Here is a 20,825-nt window from a genome sequence, read left to right on the forward strand (position 1 = left end):
CGGATCATATCATCAGCCTTTTGATACTAATTGTTTTTATCTGATTGGCCACTCAGTACAAAATTCCTTTTATGGTAAATCTCAGTATTAAGAATTATAGAAATATTTAGTTAAAAATATTTATAAATAATAAGTTTAAGAATTAATATAATTTAAGGAGATCCCTCACATTATGATTAAGTTTAAGAATGCTTTTTTTAAAAAAAAAAAAAAAAAAAGAGTGGGCAATCACCTGTCCAATAGTGATGTCCTCCTAAATTTATTAATAAAACCTTTGTTTATGATGGAGGAAAACCGTCAGGACAAAAACAAGACCTTTGAGAAAAAATTTCAAGGAACCCAAGTCCCAAAAAGACTCTAAACAAGCCTATGAATATAATGAGTAACACAGCAATCGAAAACAAAAACAAAGCCAAGATTAACAACATCTTAAAGAAGGAAGCCCCAATAAATCCAATCGTAACAAACCTCAAAGGACCCGAAGCAATAAAGAAGTATTTGTATAGACCAAAGTAGTACCATTTGCACCATCTTTAGCCAACCAATCCGTCACTTTATTTCCTTCATGTAGAACATGCCGAAATCGACAATTAATAGAATTAGCCAGACCAACAATCTATGCCCAATAATCCTCCAGGTACCAAACTCCACATCGTCCTCTATGCCACCAAGAAATCATCACCATGGAGTCAACCTCAACAACCATATTAGAAAGCTGAAGGGACATGCACAACCGCAGGCCATTAAGGAGTGCAAGGAGTTCCGCTTTATTATTAGAACCAAAACCAATAGGGGAGGTGAACACTCTCACAAGCCACCATGTATCATTGCGAATAACACCACCAATACCACTAAGACCCGAGTTACCAAGACTAATACCATATGTATTCAATTTAAACCACCCTGATGGAGGTTTATGTCATTGGACTACCTTACACCACCTCTCTTTTGAAGGAGTGGGATTAATCCGTAAGGTTTGAAGGATCATGCCATCAAAACGGGATAAACTATGTAAGAAGTGTCAATCAACTGACCAAGGGAACCAATCCATATAGAAATAGATTTGACAACCGCTTCATGCGCTTCAAAGATGCCCTCCATTCGTGCTAGACATCTTCTCCTCCAAAGTCTCCAAGTAACAATGACATGTATAAGGCCAATTATAACACCCACATGAGAAGAGGACTTAGCTCGTCGAAACCAATAGGAGACTTGGTGTTTCCAATTGCTACCAAGTGAAAGCCCAAAGAGGTTACAAAAAAATGACCAGATTTTTTTAGGGAAATCTCCCTCAAAGAGAACATGGTTAATGTCTTCATAATGCTCTGCAGGACAGCACTCACATTTAGAAACAATGGGAATGCCAATACGGCGCAACATATCATCCACACTCAAAGCTCTATGCCAAGCCTTCTAAAACTGAATAGACATTTTTAAGGGAAGCCTTTTATGCCAAATCCAAGAATGTCAATCAAGAAAGGAGCCCCTGACTCTAATACAATGTCATGCAGATTTAGTAGAAAACATATATGTCTCAATATGGGTCCAGACAAGAACATCCCTACCTGAATTAGGACCAGATAAAGAGACTAGAATATCATCGACATTCTCCAAGCCAACCAAGTTCTCTAGCAAATTCATATTCCAACTGCCTGACAAACGACACTCTTTGATCTTCAACAAAGGCTGACCCACGATTGACAAATCATTAATCAAGAGACCATTATTGGGCCATTTGTCATACCAAAAAAAATATATCATTCTCTAACTCTCCATTTAGAATTATTGAACACCAAAGGGATGCAGTGAGCAATCATTTTCCAAAATCTCAAACCTTTATCAACATCTATAAGGAACCAAGGTTTCGTACCCACATATTTAGCCTTAAAAAAAGTTACCCAGAGAGAACTACCTTGTAGGAAATTCCAGGCAAACCTCATGTGTAAGGCTGTCTGAGTTTCTTGAAGAAGCCTCAGTCCAAGACCTCCTTTTGTCACAGGCCTACAAATGTGCTTCCAAACAACACATTTCTTCTTATCTTTTCCATTTGACTCACCCTAAAAGAATGAGCTCATCAGCTAATGGATCTTACTAATTACAGCTTAAGGGACTTGTAAAACAGCAAATAGGTGGAGAGCCATACTCGAAATAACATGATGTAACAAAACCAGTTTCCCTCCAGAAGATAAAAGCCGCATTTTCCAGCCACTGAGTTTATGCCTCACTTTATTCACCATACCTTCAAGATGTACTTGCTTCAGATGACCAAGAATAATGGGCACTCTGAGATATTGGAATGGGAAGTGCCCCTCCATGAAACCAGTGCTACGAAAAAAGACGCCTCTTACGAGTATAGGAGATTTTACTCAAGCAATACAAAACAAATTTTTGTTTATTAATAGCTTGTCCCGACCATCTCTCATATTGGCCCAAAATACTTAGAAGCACCCGAACCGATCTCTAGCTCCCATTAGAGAAAATAACCACATTATCAGCATACATTAAATGAGAAATAATATGAGAACCTCGGGCCTGATGGAAATGTCCAAATCTATTCTCAGCCACACTCCTATGAATCATCCAGGAAAGAATCTCCTGCTAGATAATAAATAAGTAAAGGGATAAGAGATCACCTTGTCGAAGGCCACGGCCATCTGGAAAAAAACCTTTGACCAAATACCAAGGACTAGAAATACAGAAGAAGATCAAGTCACAAAATTGAGATGAAAAACCAAAACTCAACATGACCTTTATCAGAAAGTTCCAATCTATACGGTCATATGCTTTAGCCATATCAACTTTTAGCCATGATTCTTCTTATTAATAGAATGAACCATTTCCTGCGTGAGGCTTATATTTTCAAAGATACTTCTACTTAAAATAAAGGCTCCTTGCTCCATTGAGTCCAGTCGAGGCAAAAGACTAGTTAATCAATTCAGAATAATCTTGGAACAAAGTTTATAAAAAACTGAGCAAAGACTAATGGGACGAAACTTGTCAAAACCTGTTGGAGAGTCCATCTTTAGAATTAGCACTAAATAAGAAGCTGTAAAAAACTTCAGAAGAGACTTAGATGTGAAGAATTCCAACACTGCCTTCCACAAATCACTTTTAACCACCTCCCAGCAACTCTTATAAAAATCGGAGCCGAAGCCATCAGGGTCAGGAGCATTATTAATCAGAATAGAGGACAAACCAACAAATACTTCCTCCAATGACGACGCACTAACAAGGGAGGCATTTTCCTCCACAGAAATAATCAGATCATTAAGACCATCAAAGTTTGGTTGCTCAACCGGAGGCTCACCTTGGAGAAAAGAAGAAAAATAATCAACTACAACTTGGTGAATGCTTTCTGAAGACTCAAACATCACATCATTCAAACACATATTTAGTACCCGCTTACACTGTTTAATGGCTAGGCAGGCAAGAAAAAAGTTGGAATTTGAATCAGCATCCACCGTCCACTTTAGCTTTGCCATTTGATTTAGACGAATTTCTTCCCAACGCTGCCAAGTAGCAAGTCCGCATTTGCCACTCGTAACTCTCTATCTAAATTTTCATCCCAGTTTGATTGAGACTGGAGTTCAAGCTCCTCAACCTGTTTTTCAAGATCAGAAATCCAGCCCAAAGTATGACCGAAGACCCTTTTATTCCAATCCCGCAAGGCAACTCTAGTCTGTTTTAACTTCTTAACCAAATTTTGAATGGTTGAACCACCCTTTCTAGATGACCAAGTTTGTCGAACACAATCCAAAAAATTATGGTGTTCCACCCACATCTGTTGGAAACGAAAAGGGGTTAGACCATAAGAGAAATGGCCCTGCTTGAACTCAATAAACATAGGTGCATGATCCGAAGTAGAACGTGGAAGATAGGAACAAATAGCATTATGAAATACAGAAAGAAAAGTGGCATCCATCATAACACGGTCCAACCATGCCTAAGAACGAGCAAGGCCATATTGCCCATTACACCAAGAAAAATCACTCCCCTTTGATGCCATTTCAAGCAAACCACCTTGTTGAATCCAGTTGTTAAAATCTTCTATAGTTGTAAGAGGTTGAGGCCTACCTCTTTGTCTCTCTAAATCATTTCAGATAATATTAAAGTCACCAACAAAAATAAACGGTTCAGAGCCCATATTCAGTATACCAAGAGCAACCAACAAAATGCGCCGCTCAGCTAGGGTACATTTTGCATAAATGATCATGAGCAAAAATTTATCAACACCTTCGCCTACCTTGAGAGAGATATATTGCCCCCCATCATACGAACCAAACTCACCTCCAGGATACTATCCTAAAAAATCCAAATTTTACCCCCATCAACCTCATTTGAAATAAACTTATCGAATTTCAAGACATGACCCAATCTCCTAGCAACATCAAGATTTTGAAAAGGTTCCAACAAAGCAACAATTTTCAGTCTCAACTTACCAATCAACTTTTTTAATCTATCTTTTGAGGTCCCAACTCCCCTAATATTTCATACAAGAATGGGGAGAGGGATTAGAGAAACTAGCAAGAACCCAAGGAGAACTTCTCATTTTAACAAAACTCTTTTTCGTATATTTTCTTTTACCTTCCTTGATCTCAGATTCTGTCAAGTAATCCTTATCTTGAGGGAAAACTTTCGGGTGTAAATCTAGCTCTGGTTCAGAAACAGTGTCATCCACAAATGTTTGCTCCTCATCTAGTCCATCTTCCAATGCCATGGCATCCACCTCAATCTCCTGGACTACAAGCGAGTCAACAGTCATATCTCCCTCTCAATTGAAGCACAAACAGCAGTATCTGAAAACATAGCAGTGTCAATATCTCATGAGGCAACAACATACGCCCCACTAGGCCTTGAAGTCCCAGTAGTATCCAAAATCATATCAGAAGCAGGAGCTATCGGAATAGCAGCTACCTGCACCATTGTGAAGATAGGCTCCATTTCTCCATCTTTCTTTAAAGTATCCCCCTCTAGGTCAATAACATAAACATCCCCAACTGGACTGGGGGCTACGGTATCACATGGAACCACAACTGTTGTTGGACACACAATTGCACTCGTAACTACAATATCACTCAAAACCACAGTTGCACTCGGACTCGCAACTGCATTCGGTACCAACTCAGGACTCACATCAGTATCCCCCTTCCCATCCGAATCTTTCTGCCTTTTCTTTCCTACCCGTGCCTTTCCCAGCTTAGGATCAACTCGACAGGTCTGTGAGTTTTGGCCTTGCATTCTGCACTTACAGCAATATGCAGGAAAAACATCAACACACAGCCTCACCTCATCCGTTCGTGTGGAACAACGCGTCGGATTATCCCGACAATGATAATCGGATGTATGTGAGATCAATGAAGTTTTTTTATCGGGAGTTTAGATGGACGTCGAAATTCACAAAGGATGAGGAACCTTCTTGAGTACTGGTATGGATCTCTCTTCCGGGACTCCCTCCTAATTTTATACTGATTATATAGTTAAAATTGTGTTATGTTGCAGTAACATCTCTACTTGTTCCAAGGTTGTTTCATGTTTTTTATATGCAATGTCTTCATCGCATTTTTCATCTTGTTAGGTTGATCATTCTTCAAATCATACTCCAAAATGTTTATGCGGAGAGATGATACGTCTAAAATTCTCGAACACCCCAAGAAATCCAAGGCTACCTTTTATTCCTGCCCAAATAGGTAAACATTAATTACTCTTGTGTGTGTACTTTTATTTTCAGATATTGTTCTATTAATTATAATTTTCATTTGTTGTAAGGAAGGTCATACTGCAAATACTTTTTATGGGCAGCTATTGAAGTAGGAAATGAAGTAAATATTGTTTGCAAAAACAAACGTCACATCCAAAAGAGAGAGGAAGAACTTCAACAGTAGGAGGAAGAACTCCAACATGCAAGGGAAGAGATTTGAAAAATGGAGGAGGATATCCAAAATGATCGGGATGAGCTTCATGGTCAAATGAAATATATTAGTCATGCACGCATTCTACTTTGCGTGTATTGGAGACTTTCAATTTTAATATCATGTTGTTGGATAAGATCAAGAACAATTACAAATTAAGTAAATGTGTACCAAACTGTGTAATGTTGGTGGATAGGTTGTAATAGATAGGTTTACAATTTTTATCAGTATTGTAATATTCAAACATAACAGTTGTGTATGAAATTCTTAGAACCTATGATATATTGTAATATATTACTTGTTTTGTCATGTTTCTAGACAGTTTGGATTGCTTTCAATACTCAGAATATCAATGATGGCAAATTGAACAGGAGGAAAATAATGGCAGCAAGTACCACCTGGAATTAGAAAATTATAATGATCATTCTAATTTCCACCAATCTCAAGAACATGACCAATCCTATAATAATTTGAAAATGAGGAAACATATCTCATGTCCACCAAAATTTATAGAAATTCATACCCATAAAATGGTTAAAATATCCAATGTCATCAACAATACACAGAGTTACAGGAATACAAAATAGAGTTACATGAATGAAGTTTGAACATAGTCAACATGAATAGTCTGCTGCCATCTCATTCTTTACTTTCTTCCTCAGTGTATTGTCAAATTGATTGATGAATTCTTTTAATGTAATCCCTAAATGTACAAATAGATTGGTGGAGGATGCCGACAATGGGAAGTAGAGGAGAAGAGCGCTTCGACTCCATGGATGGTAGAGTAGGTTGGTGATGGGCAATGATGGAGAAGAGAACTGCAAATCTATCGACTGGGCAGTTTGTTGCTTTCCATCGATGGTGGCCAAGGCAGTCGTCGGCAATGGAGTATGTGACTCCGTCGATGGTGGAGGAGATTGGGTCGGAAGAGGTCGTCGATGGCACGATAGAGAGAGAAAAAAAAAAGTTGCTTTCGATTTTCAATTTTTTGGGTCTAGTTAGGTTTGGAAATAAGGGCAACTTAGTCAATTCAATGATAGAAATGGGGACAATTTAGTCAATTCATACATTAGGATTGCAAAGGAGTCCTAGAAGGGGATAGTACGTAGCAACTCTCAAACTCCCATTAAAGAAAAAATTGTCAATTATAGATTTATTCCTATTGAGAATAAATAATTAATCATTTTGTTTGTGGGTTTGTCTCTGTCAATTTTTTTTCCCTTACTTTTCTTTTTTATAGTTCTTACTTATCAAAAATTCACAAAAGTACCTCATTATAAAAAACATAAAATGAGAGAGAGATCCAAGTCTCCAACTAACATGTATAGGTTTTGATTTTAGGGCATCGACTTAGGGCAGAGAATGAAAAAAGAATGGAGCTGGAAAAATTATCATTTTGTCCTCACCTTTCAAAAAAATTTCGAAAGTGTCATTTATATCAACTTTGAACCGAAACACATATTTCGACCACAATACCATAATCCGGCCAAAATGGATCAAAACAAACCAAAATGTTTGGAATTTTTCCTGGAATGATTCATCCTATTAAGTCGTATTGGTTATTGTTCCAACACAAAAAAAAAAATTCTGGTTCCAGCCATAACGAAATGAAAGTTAAAACAATGATCTTAGTTGAAAAAGATATCCTTCAGTCTTCAGACCAAAAAAATAACAAAATGTTAACAAAATATTTATGTTCAATAATAATTCATTCTTACCAAAAATTGTTAGGGCTCGTTTGGTTACAAAAAATGATCTCATCTCATTTTATCTTATCTAATTATTACAATTTTTCTAAATTTCTACACAAAATACAATAAACAATTCAAAATTTTCAAATCTCAGAATAAAAATAATATTATGACAATATTTTATTCAATTTTTAACTTTCATCTCATTTCATTTGATGTATGTAATCAAACGAGTCCTTAATCTTTATATCTTCCATTTTTTCGTAGAATATAAGAGATAATTGTAAATTCAGTATGTAGGGGGTTTTCCCTCCTATCAGCCCATATAGCAAGCCCAAAAGGACCATGGGGGAAGAAAGTTAGAGAGCCTAGTCAAACTCAACAACTCTCCTCTAAAAGGAGTCAGGGGGTCTCTGCAGAGTACTTGGCCCACTAGCAAAACTCACTCATGAAGCAACTCCCCGCATAGGGACAATAGACGATAGGGGCAAATGGGATTTGCCACAATGACACCACCCCAATGACACCCTACACTCGAGAACCTGCACAAGCAGGTGCGTGAAAAATTTGGAGAACCCTTGATCTCCTCACAGCAGACATGAAGGGACTTAACATGGAACCCTATGAGTCAAGGAGCCACGCCGCATTAATGGCGCCACTCCCTCTATGCCACATTAATGACGTCATCCCAGAAGCTACGCCTCATTAAAGGGTTCTGACTAAACGAACAGTAGAAAGGATATAGGCTCCTCAAAATTAGGTACGAACTGTCCCCACTCGAAATCTAGTATAAAAGTCGACCCCCAAGTAAGAAGAACTCTCTCTAATTCATCTAAGCTCACGCACAAACTACTAAGGAGATATATTAACTTTAGCATCGAAGACTCCCCATCCTACACAAACCCCCCCCCCCCCCCCCACTCTCTGTATTTTCTTAAGTGTGCAAGTAAAAGACTCAAAACCTGAGTTGTTGGAACTCGTCCTAAAGGCATACGAAACATGACTTTAACAGTGGCACCATCTATAGGATCTCTATAGAATTCACTTGTCTTTTGTATGCTTGCGACAACCTATTCTCAGACAACTCGGAGACAAGAAGAAGCAACATCAATAAATATGGAAGCAAGGCTCACCGTGATGGAAAAATTGGTAGAAAAACTAACTACCGAATGGGAGACCCTCTGAAAAGAGAACGAGATGGTCAAAGTAACCACCAACGAGCCAAAAAAAAAAAAGTAGAACCGAGCAAAAAGGAGCACGAGGATCCATAAATGCAGGATGGGGAGGTGACGTGGAGGAAGAAAGAACAAACATATAGGAAGAGTTGCGTAACCTAAAAGGAAAATACGAAGAAATGACGAAAAAGATTGGCACATCGTCATTAGTAGACCAACTGCTCACCAGTACGAGCCTATCCAACAGTGAGGAGGTGATGGTTGTGCCCCTACCACCAAAGTTCCAATTTCCTCTCATGGACATGTACGATGGGACTAGAGACCCCCTCGAACACCTGGAAACCTTCAAAACTCACATGACCATGCAGGGCTTCCCAGGAGAGGTAGCTTACAGAACTTTCCCGATGACCTTGAAAGGGCCGGCGAGAGTATGGTTTGGGTCTTTGGCACCGAGGTCCAAAGACAGCTTTGAGGAGTTGGCCTGCCTATTCCTCACATAGTTTATGATGAGCAGGAGAATAAGACGCCCCGCAGTGTACCTCTTCACCATCAAGCAAAGGGAAAACAAAAGTCTTGAGACATACCTATCCAGGTCCAACAAATAGCACATGACTATAAACGACCAAGACGAGAATATAACTTTGGCAGCGCTTTTAGGAGGAGTGTGGCCCCGATCTTAGTTCATGGCCAAGGAGGAAAGAACTAAAACAAGTAGAAAAGAAGGGGAAGACACCAACCAAAGGCAAGAATCGCAAGAAGCTAGAGAAAGGACCACATGACAATAGCAGAGAAGAAGCCTCCACAAGAGGCCTAGGATTTCGATCTGACCGGCCAGCTCTCACCATTTAAAAAGACGACCGTCAACCCTTCCAAGAAGACGACTACAAGAGCACTAGCTGCTGCTATTACACCTACCATCAGTCTAACACTCACATTACTGAAGATTGTCTTTCCTTGAAAGAGGGAAGAGAGCAGGCTGGGCGGCCAAAACTGTAGTACCCTTCTGCCTGGGCCAAGTGGGAATGGAGGAGGAGATTGCGGAAAAGAATTGCGGAGAGAGTTAGAAGGCCACAGAGGGAAAGAAGCTCGATGCAAGGGTAGCTACGCAGGGACCCTAACACGATTGCCCCCGCGCACCACATCAAGAAGGGCCACTGCTAAGGGAAATCAGAACCATCGCGGGAGGATTTGTTGGTGGGGGAGTAACCTCATCCTGTCAGAAGGCGCATGCTAGGAAAGTGAGATAATAAGAAGTGTATTCGGCAGAGTACCACCCCACCAAGTACAGGAGAAACGAATCGGCCCTCGTCATTTCCTTTGGGAATGACGACGAGGAAAGGGTCCTCTATCCATATGATGGCACCCTAGTGGTAACTATATAGGTCACCAACTTCACCACTAGAAGGATCCTTGTCGATAATGACAGCTCCGTAGACATCCGCTTCTGGGAAGTTTTCACCCGAATGGGGATAAACACCGCCACTCACAAGTTTCTCTGGGAAAATGGTCCAGCCAGTCGAGACCATCACACTGTCCATTTTGGCAGATAACACCCCCTATACGACTTCTATCACGGTTGATTTGTTGCTAGTAAATGCTCCTTCATTATACAACGCTATAATCGGTAGACCCACCCTCAACAGTCTAAGGGTGGTGACGTCGACCTACCACTTAAAGATGAAGTTCCCCACCTATCAGAGAGTGGGAGAAATTTGAGGAGAATAAGTCTTGGCGCAGGAGTGTTACGTGTTGGAATTGAAGGCAAGGGATGGCGGGGTGCATATGATCCACACCTCTGGAACGCCGAGCACATGCATAAGTCTTATCGCTAGAAAACTTTATGACTTGTAATTTACATTTCCGCTTCAATAGTGTAAATTATATTAATGAAAGTATCAATTTTCAGGAATAAAATATGTCTCGCCTATCTTTACTCCTTACTCCAAAGACGTAATCTCTATCAACGTAACCTCCAATAACGTTATATCCATCAACGAAATCTTTATCGACGACTACTTATCTCCCCATAAGGCACCAAAGGGATGAGTTACGCGTAAGACTGATTTATCCCTCTCACGGTGGAGAGAGAGTTAGCCCTCAGCTACCTGACATTTACCTTCCCAGTGAGCGTCAACGGGTAGGAGTGGGTTTAGTCCCAAACTGCTTGGTAACTTACCTCTCCGAGGGACCCTAAAGGGTGAGATATGCCTTAAGGCCATCTCATCCCTCTTGCGATGGAGAGTAGGTCCAACCCCTCGGCTATCTGGCAATTTACCCTGACCTTCGCCACGACAAAGAGTGGGATCAACAGCAGCCTAACCCAAGACTTACTTTCCCTGTGATGTCAATAGTGGAAGCGGGTCCAGTCCCAAACTACTTGACAACTTACCTCCTCGTGAGGATTAATTGGTGGGCCAGCGACCCAACCTCCCTCACATAGGAGAGCGGGTCCAGCCTCTTGGCTGCCCGACAACTTACCTCCCCCCTATCACGGCAAAGAGTGGACTGATTTTTCAGCCATCCAGCAAATTACCTCATAATTGAAGGGACCAAATGGGTGGGCTTAGCCTAAATCATCCCGACCCTTCCCCCGGCAGAGAGCGAGTTTAGTCTTTGGACTCCCCGACATGACTCCCGAAGCACCAATGCTACGACTTTAATAATACTCTCAAGTGTAGGATTGTCGCGCAGTAATAACTCGGTGAGTTCGGGATCGAATCCATAGGGAAAGGTGTAGAATTGCAATCCAAAGCAAGAAAATCAAATCGAACGAGAAAACTTAATAGAAAATATTATTAAGAGTTGATTCAGTTGCTGAGAATAAAAAAGGTCAAAACTATGGAGAAAAATATCAATATTTTAAAACACTACGGCTTTAAGATTCACACACAATGCATCTGATGATAGTTTCAACAATTTATTTTATAACTCAACTAAACTTCATACGAAGGATGATCTTATTTGAATGATTTAGCAATCAAAGTACATATTACTTTTCAAAAAGAGTTTCATGAATTGGATTGATTTTAGGCAAAACAGATCTAGAGAATTTATGCGTAGGGAATTGTAAGCATTCAACGTGCCCGGAGTCTACGATAAATCAAAGAATTATACAAAATAAATATCTTTTCTAGATTGGTAAATCAATCCAAAAACATCAAAACTTAAACAAAAAAATCATAAACAGATTGTTAAGAACATACCAAAATATGGTGGGGCTTTACCCTACACCTTACCAAAGTGTTTAGCAATCCATAAGTAAAAGAAAATAAAGCAATAAACTAGGGTTTTTCCTGGCCTCTTTCATCTCAATTTCATGCTAATGATATGTTTATATAGGGTAGAAAAGAAACCCTAACGTTTTCATGATTCCCGCTTAAAAAATGGCCTAACTTTTAGGACTTATATTGACAGCCTTGTATGCACTTCAGGAGCCAGAATTTAGAAATTCTTATTAGAGACAAAGTTGTAGCCCTTAAGATAGCGTTCCAACCCATTAATAATTTCATCAATCGGATATGAGTAGAAAGTTATGACCGAAACACTAAAGTATGTTCAGGCTATCTCCTAGCGTATTTCGAACTTGGACTTCTTGTAGATTTCTTCTGTGATTTCTTTATCTTTTTCTTGATCTAAATTACTCTCAAACCCTACAAAAAAAAATATATTTATGCATTAGGACTCATTTTAAGTACAAAATTAAGAAAATAACATTATTCTAAGACAATCTATAATATGCATGAATTCACCTAAACTAAATGCGATAAAGCTATCTACTAATGAGATAAATGTGCAAAACTAAGCTATTATCACACCCCCCCAACCAGCTTATTGTTAGTTTCTAGAAATCCAAGCGACTCAACATAAAAGCATAAAATGAGAAATTAAAACTTGAAATTTTCATTACTTTGGCACAAAGGATTTAATCAGGTCAAAGCACTAACAATCACAAAAGATATCCATGTGCCATCAATACTCATTGTGGAAATGGGGTTTAGCCAACACAAATATGCTTCGAGTTTCAAAATAAAATACGACCAGAATCTCTATCCAAAATTATGTTTCGACTCAATCCTCAATGGTGTTAACACTCAAAAGAATAAAGACACTCTAAACATTGTGCACACTCTCAAATATATGTGAGCAGATTAATGTATAACAAGAACAATTATCTCACATATAAATCAAAGGAAAGAATGCAAATAGAAGAAAATAGATAGTCTCATCAAGGGATGCCAAACACATAAAGAATTTTGCGCCACCCCATCTTGATTTTGTGATATGAATTTCCAAACTATACCTCTTCAAGATCAATTAGGACTTTTAATAGGATGTAATGTAGGGTGAAGTGGGAAGACTAGAAACAAAAGGTAAGGGATAATAATGCAAAGTGTTTCCAAGAACAAGCAAATAATAACTTTGAATGTATCATCTAACTTTTGAATTCATTTTTCAACTTTTCAAACTTTTGAATTCATTTTTCGACTTTTCAATTCAACACTTTCAACCCTTCTCTTTCGTTCTTTTTTTTTTTTTTTAGACTTTTCTTCTTTCAAGACTCCACCAACATATTCACGAGTTTTTTCTTTTCTTTTCTTTTTCTCTTTCACATGTTCATCAAAAAAATTTCTAGACTAGGGTATGTATACTTTTTTTCTTTGGAGACATTGCGCCTGCTCCTCAAACTTCCATTTCAATGTGTCTTTCCCAAAATCTTTTGTATACCTTTTCCAGCAAAACAAATATGTAGCATTCATTCATGAAACACATGGGAAAAAGGGTTTAAGAAAGAAAGACTAAACTAAAAGGCTCAAAGGGGTTACTAGCGATATTGTACAAGAAAAAGAATTAAAGGCTCAAATTAAAGAAAGATGGCCTAAACTCATCTCTTGAGGACTAGAATAGTTCTTCAATATCTATTGCTTCAAGATTTTCAAGTGTAGCATAAAATTTGATGTGCTCTTAGTGTTCAATCAATTTGAAGAATAATGAGACTAAACAAAGAAATATTATGCGCTTCCAAATGAAATGACGGAGCAATTAAAATAACCCTCTCAAATGAATGGATTGGCTCAAAATCTCACAAGGGTTACATGTCTCTACATGCAATCTTCAAGATTTTCAAAATCATATCTATCTTTCAACCAGAATTATACTCGTGTGGCTAAATTGAAATGGAACATGAATTAGCATGAAAAATAATGGAATTCTTAAGTAGAAGTAGCATAATGAACTTAAAGTTCAATACTCATGCTAAAGCAACAAAAACAACAACAACAAAAGAAAAAAAAAATTGCAAAACGAACACAGAAAAAATGAACTGAAAGAAAAAAAAAACATGCAAAAATTTAAATCATCTCAAGACTCTCCCCCAACCTAAAACTTTCATTGTCCTCAATGTAATCAATGTAAAACAATAAATAATAGAGATAAAGAAGAGTACGTTGATATGATGACTACAAACTAAAACTTTTATACCTGCAGAAAGGGTTAAAAGAAAAAAAAAAGTGGAGAAAAATAAAAATAAAGACAACCTAAACTAATCATGTGGCTGGTTGTGTTAAATAGGATCCTCCAAATTAATGGACTCTTCCTCATGTGAAAAAAATTCTCAAGAAATGGCTTAAGATGCTGTCCATTCACTTTAAAATTATTTTCGTTCTTAGGGTTCTCAATTTCTACCAACTTCGTGAGGCACGTGTGTTCCCACGACCTTGGGATGCTAACCATTGTCGAGATCTATTTAAATTCCCCCTCATCGTTGAAGCCCATGTCGCATCGGGTCGCACGTTTCACGAGACTCAAACCCTCTCGCGTCCCTTGTCTGACACATAGGTGGGGAAGGCCAACCGTCAGTTCCTTTTTATATTAACATGGTTTTGCCCTCTTTTTTCCCCCATTGCCACATCCTTGTCTCTTTTTGCTCTAATTTTCTCATTCTCTTTGCTTGGCTCTTCTTCCTCTCTGTCGCTTTTCTCAACTTCAATCTTAATGGCTCCCAAAAAGATCGTTCAATCCAAGATTCCAGGGGAACTGGACCAACCCGAGGTTTGAACCATGGAGCAATTATATATGGTCACAACTAGCGTTCGAACGTCACCTCTAATTTCTTGTCGTCACTGGCTTCCCTCTTTCATGTCCCTGAGAATGAGGTTTTTAAGGTTCCTGGACCTAGGGGTGAATAGGATTCAGTCAGACCAATCGTCGCCCACGAAGACTAGCCACCGGAGTTAGGGACCAGCCGAAACCAATGGAGAACTGGTTTGCTGGTAGTAGAAAATAGCTAGAACCGACATCGGGCGGTTTGGTTCTGGTTCGAACCAGGTTCAAACTGTCAAATCGGTAGATTATATATATATATATATATTATATTTCTGATACAAAACGACGCTGTTTCAAATGAAACGGCATCGTTTTATTTTAGACCGTATGAAAAAAAGATTAAAGGAAATGAAGTTGGCAAGACATGCATGCATCCCGCGGCATGTACTGAGCGGTGTGATGTGGAGAAAAGGAGCCACTTGACACCATCAAGGCTGAGGGAACTGGAATAATGTAATCAAGTGCAAAATTCAACCATAAGAAAACGTGGTAATAACGTTAGGAGGAGAACCGTCACTTGAAATCTTTAAAATAATGAAAAAAACCATATGGGCATAATCTAGAGCCAAAACCTGACAAAGATAAGAGCTGGGAGAGTAATAACCACCCATTTCTAGGGAGGAGGATCTCAATGGCAGTGACTACGAGGAAATATATAGCATGAATACGAAGGCAATAAGGAATTCTCATCAGACCAATTTGATAAGAATTAACGAGGTAACTGTAAGGGGATTTACCTCCTATCGACATTTATAGCAAGCCCACGAAGAACCACAGGAAAAGTAAGTCAGAGAGTCCGGCCAAGCCCAACCAAGTCCAACGACCTTCCTCTAAAAGGAGTAAGTGGGCCTCTGCAGAGTATTTGACCCACTAGCAAAATCTACCCACAAAACCGCGTAGGCAAAGCAGACGGTAAGGGTAGATGAGACTCACCGTCCTGATGCCACCCCATTGACACCCTACCCTTGGGAACTTGCACAGATAGGTAGACGGAAAATATGGAGAACCCTTGATCTCCTGATAGTAGGCATGAAGGGGCTTAATAGGGAAAGCCCACAAGGTGAAGTGCACCACATTAATGACGCCACTTTCCAGACTCTACGTTGCATTAATAACGTTATCCCAGAAGCCACACTGCATTAAAGGGTTCTGACTAAACGAATAGTGGAAAGGACATGAGCTCTTCAAAGTCAGGTACGAGCTATCCTCACTAGAAACCTAGTATAAAAGTCAACTCCAAAATATGAAGAATTCTCTTTGATTTCTCTAAGCTCCAAAAACTAAACTACTAAAGAGATATACTAACTTTAGTAGCGGAGACTCTCTGACCTCCACCAAGGCCCCACTCTCTATGTTTTCTTAAGTGTGCATGTGAAAGGCTCCAGACCTGAGTTGTTAGAATCCGGCTCAAAGATGTACGAAATACAACATTAAGATAGTACTTCAATTTTTTGGATTTATAAAAAATTATATCAATTCTTTCAAGTCGCAGCATTTACATCTAAGCTTTCAAGATTTTGCAATTTGCAACTTCAGATAAAATCCATTAGTTGCAGACCTATCTTTTTGCCACACGGCAAAAATGATACGTGTTGGCGAATCAAAAGATGACATATGTTATTCCTATTATTTTTTTTTAGTTTCAATTTAATAATTAAAAAATAATCAATATAATTAAAAAAATTAAAAAATGTATTTAACTTTAAAAAAATAATTTAAAAAGCAGGGTAAGTTAAAATTAAAAAAATTGATATAACTAAAACCATTTTAAAAACTATTCAACTTAAAAGTTTTTCGTGTCATGTTTGCCACGTGGTAAAAGGTTCCGTTAACTGACCAATGATTAATGTATGGAATATACAAATTGTAAAATTTTAAAATTATCAAAGTCTAAACTGTACGAATTAAAAAAATCAAAAATATTTTTTTTGCAAGCCAACAAAACCGAGGTGCTTGCCATAAACCCAGATATTAAATAAGAAAATTATAAACTTACGTAAGTTTCGATATAAAAATAGTCTTATCTTATCTTATTTAATTTTATTATTTTAAATTTTTTAAATTTTCATATAAAATATAATAAATAATTCAACTTTTTTAAATTTTAAAATAATAATAATATTAAAAAAATAATATTTTAATAATATTTTATTCAACTTTCATTTAAAACCGTCTCATCTTATCCACTATCCAAATGGGACCTTAGTGAACAAAAGATACAGATGGAACTTTGAAAAATAATAATTATTATATTTGAATATTTTTACATCGATATCACATAATTTACGTATGGTGTTATCACGTAATTTACATAACATAATTTAATTTTAAAATTTATAATTTATAATTTAAATAGTGTATGGTGTAAACTGTAAAAGACTTTCGAATACCACTTTGATATTAACTTTGTTCAGTTTATGCCTAGATAGTCTCAATCAAGATGCAATAAATAGGGGATAATTTTTTTTTCTAATTTAAATAAATTAGGCATCTAAATAGAAGAAGGTATTTTTGAAGACTTTTTTTTGAGGCATCCAGGGATACGACAAGGCAAGACTCTTTTGTAGTAGCAGCCAAGGCAAGAAGATATCAAATTTAATTCAAAGTTAAGAATAAAAGGAGGCAGACGTGCCGTATTGGCGGAAGATTGGAGATGCCGTGTCTTGGGGTTTCACTTGCTTGTATCTTAGCAAGTTTTCTTCTAATTAATAATTATTATTTCTTGAGAAAAAATAATAATTTATATTATAAACTACGTAGTTAAGACCGTGACCCTTCATCCCCTAAGATGAATAAATGCTACACATTTTCTAATATCAAGATTATTTAAGATTAATACCAATGAAAAAAAAGTAAAAACCCAACGGACCATGCACCAAAATAGCCAATCACATCTTCTCCAGACATTTGCGTGAATTTTGACTTTAGTTACATTTCTAACATGTACTTGATGATTCTATCTTGACCTTAGTGCACTGCGAATTGATTTAACCATATGCATGACTATCTAAACTTTGTCCGAGCTGTAGACCTGGTCTACACTGGAATAGCTAAGTATAAGGGAACTGATCAGTCTAATTTTAAGTTAAACACTCAACTCTTAAATTATTAAACTCATCTCAATTCAAAACTTCTTTACACGTGGGACCTACAATCATTTTCAACTTAACATCTTTTTATACGCGGGACTCACAACTTTTTTCAACCTCCCATAAATACATCTAAACTAATATTAACATCTAAACACATAAACTCATCTTAAGTGGTCTTATAAAACTCACTACGCCATCTCAACTCATTACTATTCATAAAGAATTCAACTCATCTCAACTCAGCTCAATATCCAAATAGAGCCTTAGTAAACAGTAATTTAACCATCTAAATTTTTTATGTTATTTTTTTCTCTGGCCAAACGGTAACACATTTTCACTACACATTTCTTACAATTTCTAGGTTTTTATATATTTTGATTTTTGGGTTGTTGGATATAAGCATAAAGTTGATTTTGTACATATTTTGATATTTTTTCTTTAAGAATGAAGTTAATTTAGATGGGATGTCGACATTTCTGATACTGCTCTACACACGCACATAGTGATAGGGCCACGCCACACTTAAGGACAGATACAAAACTTGAACAGGGGTCACGATAAGGCTCCTGTGTTCCTGACAAAGTGCATGACACAACCCTCTTTCCCTGACAGAACGTATGGAAGGTCGCCGTACTCACCAACCTACTACAAGGACACAGCCTGGGGATGCCAAGCTGCATTAAAGACAACAACGTGGTGCCCCTTATGGAAGATGAACACCTCTGACACGAGATACGAGGGATCACCTCGGCAAGCAGTATAAAAGCCAAGCACCAAGTTCGAATTACACTTTTACGTTTTCTTATATATAGAAATTCTCTCTAGAGAGCAAAAAACTAACTTAGGCATCGGAGGTGTTTCATCAACCCTGAGCCCCCACTTTCCTTGTGTTGCAGGTGATTGAGTCCAGTAACTAGTGTGCGAAACACATCATTAACAGTTGTGTTGTCTGTGAGATCTTTATAAATTAATGTGTCCTTCGCATTCTGGCTGCTGCAATCTCAAACTACCTGTGACCAAGAAGCAACCTCAAGAAATATGGAGGGAAGATTTGCAAATTTGGAAGTGCACATGAGGAGAATGGCAACAGAGGTGGAAAACCTCCAACGGGAAAACAAGGTATTGAGGAGACAGGACCTGGGAAGTCAAGAAGATGCATCACCCAAGCCAAAGTGAACGTGCTAAGTCACGAAGTCATGGAAAGGTGGACGCTAGTGAAGAAGAGAGACAAAAGATGCACTATGAGCTATATGGCCTCGTGGACAAGTATGAGGGAGGAGATGGCCAAGAGAATGAGAGCGTCGTCATCAGTTGACTAGCTGCTCAATAATATGGACTTGCCCTACAGTGCAGACGTGATGGCAGTACCACTCCCACCAAAGTTCATAGTCCCACAGATATAGATGTATGACGGGTTTAAAGACCTTCTCGAACACCCAGAGACCTTAGTGGGGAAGTGGTGTGTCGGGCCTTCCCATTAACACTCAAGGGAGCGACGAGAGCATGGTTCGAATCTCTACTGCCAGGTTCAATTGATGGCTTTGGAGAACTCGCCCGGTTGTTCTGGACACAATTTATGGTGAGTAGGAGAAGACGGAGGCCGCAACGTACCTCTTTACTGTCAAGGAGTGGGATGACGAGTCCCTCAAGGTGTACCTGGCATGGTTCAACAAAACGAGCATGACGACTGATGACCAGGATATGAAAATCACGTTGGCGATGCTCTTAGGAGGCATTTGGCCTTTAAACTCATTTATGGCTGAGCTGGCTAGACAAACATCAACGACGTTGCAAGAGTTCATGGACCGAGTGGATGGTTTCATCAACATAGAAGACACACTTTGGGCCTTAACAACCTCGAGGAGAGTTGAGTTAGAACAGGCGGAGAAGGAATTATGTAGGCCAAGTGGAGCGAAGGTTGAAGAGAAACCTAAAAAAGGGCATCCTGACCAAAGTCGGGAAGAGAACATATTCACAAGAGGGCAGGGTGCTCGGTGTGCACATGCCAGCTTGAACATCCAAGAGGAGAGCAAGCTAGCGGCACATGATGCTGACTACTACCAATGGAAGGGACACCGCTTTTGCACCTATCACCGTTGAAAAGTCACAGGACCGAAGACTACTACACTCTCAAGAAAAAGGTAGAAGAAATGAAAGGGAGTGGAGTGCCAGAATGGTTGGTTGCCCAACACATAGCGGACTGGGGACAATCATTCGAACAACAAACAAGATGACCTCGTGAATATTGCAAAAGTGAAAGTCCTAAGCGGTGCAAAATGGACCAGGGAATTGATTGGAATGAGCCCTGTTGAACCCCAACACGAGGTAACAACCCCTTTAAGGAAATCTATACCATAGCCAGTGTCTTCTTCGATCGTGGCACCACTTCCTCGAGCAGAAAGGCATACGCCCGAAAATTCAAGTACGAGGAAGTGTTCTCCACGGAGAAACACCTGGCAAAGCAGATAAGGCCTTCAACGTGCCTCAACATCTCATTCAATGAGGAAGACTACAGGGGTTACTCTACCCCATCAATGATGTGCTAGTTGTGACCATGCTTGTGGCCAATTACACAACCCGACGAATCCTGATAGAGACGGAAGCTCAGCCGACATCTTCTTCTAGGATGCTTTCACAAAAATGGGGATCGACCCAAACCGCCTTTGCCCAACCACCATGCCTTTGAAGAGATTCTCGGGGGTTGTAGTCTAGCCAATGGGCGTCATAATATTGTTGATCCTGGTCGGTGAAGCTCCCCACACCGCTACAACCACGACCGACTTCCTGGTGGTGAACACCTTCGTCTTCCTACAACTCCATTTTGAGGCGGCCAAGACATAACAGCCTACAGGCGGT

This window comes from Juglans regia, chromosome 13, assembly GCF_001411555.2.
Source record: "Juglans regia cultivar Chandler chromosome 13, Walnut 2.0, whole genome shotgun sequence".
NCBI classification, from domain to species: domain Eukaryota; kingdom Viridiplantae; phylum Streptophyta; class Magnoliopsida; order Fagales; family Juglandaceae; genus Juglans; species Juglans regia.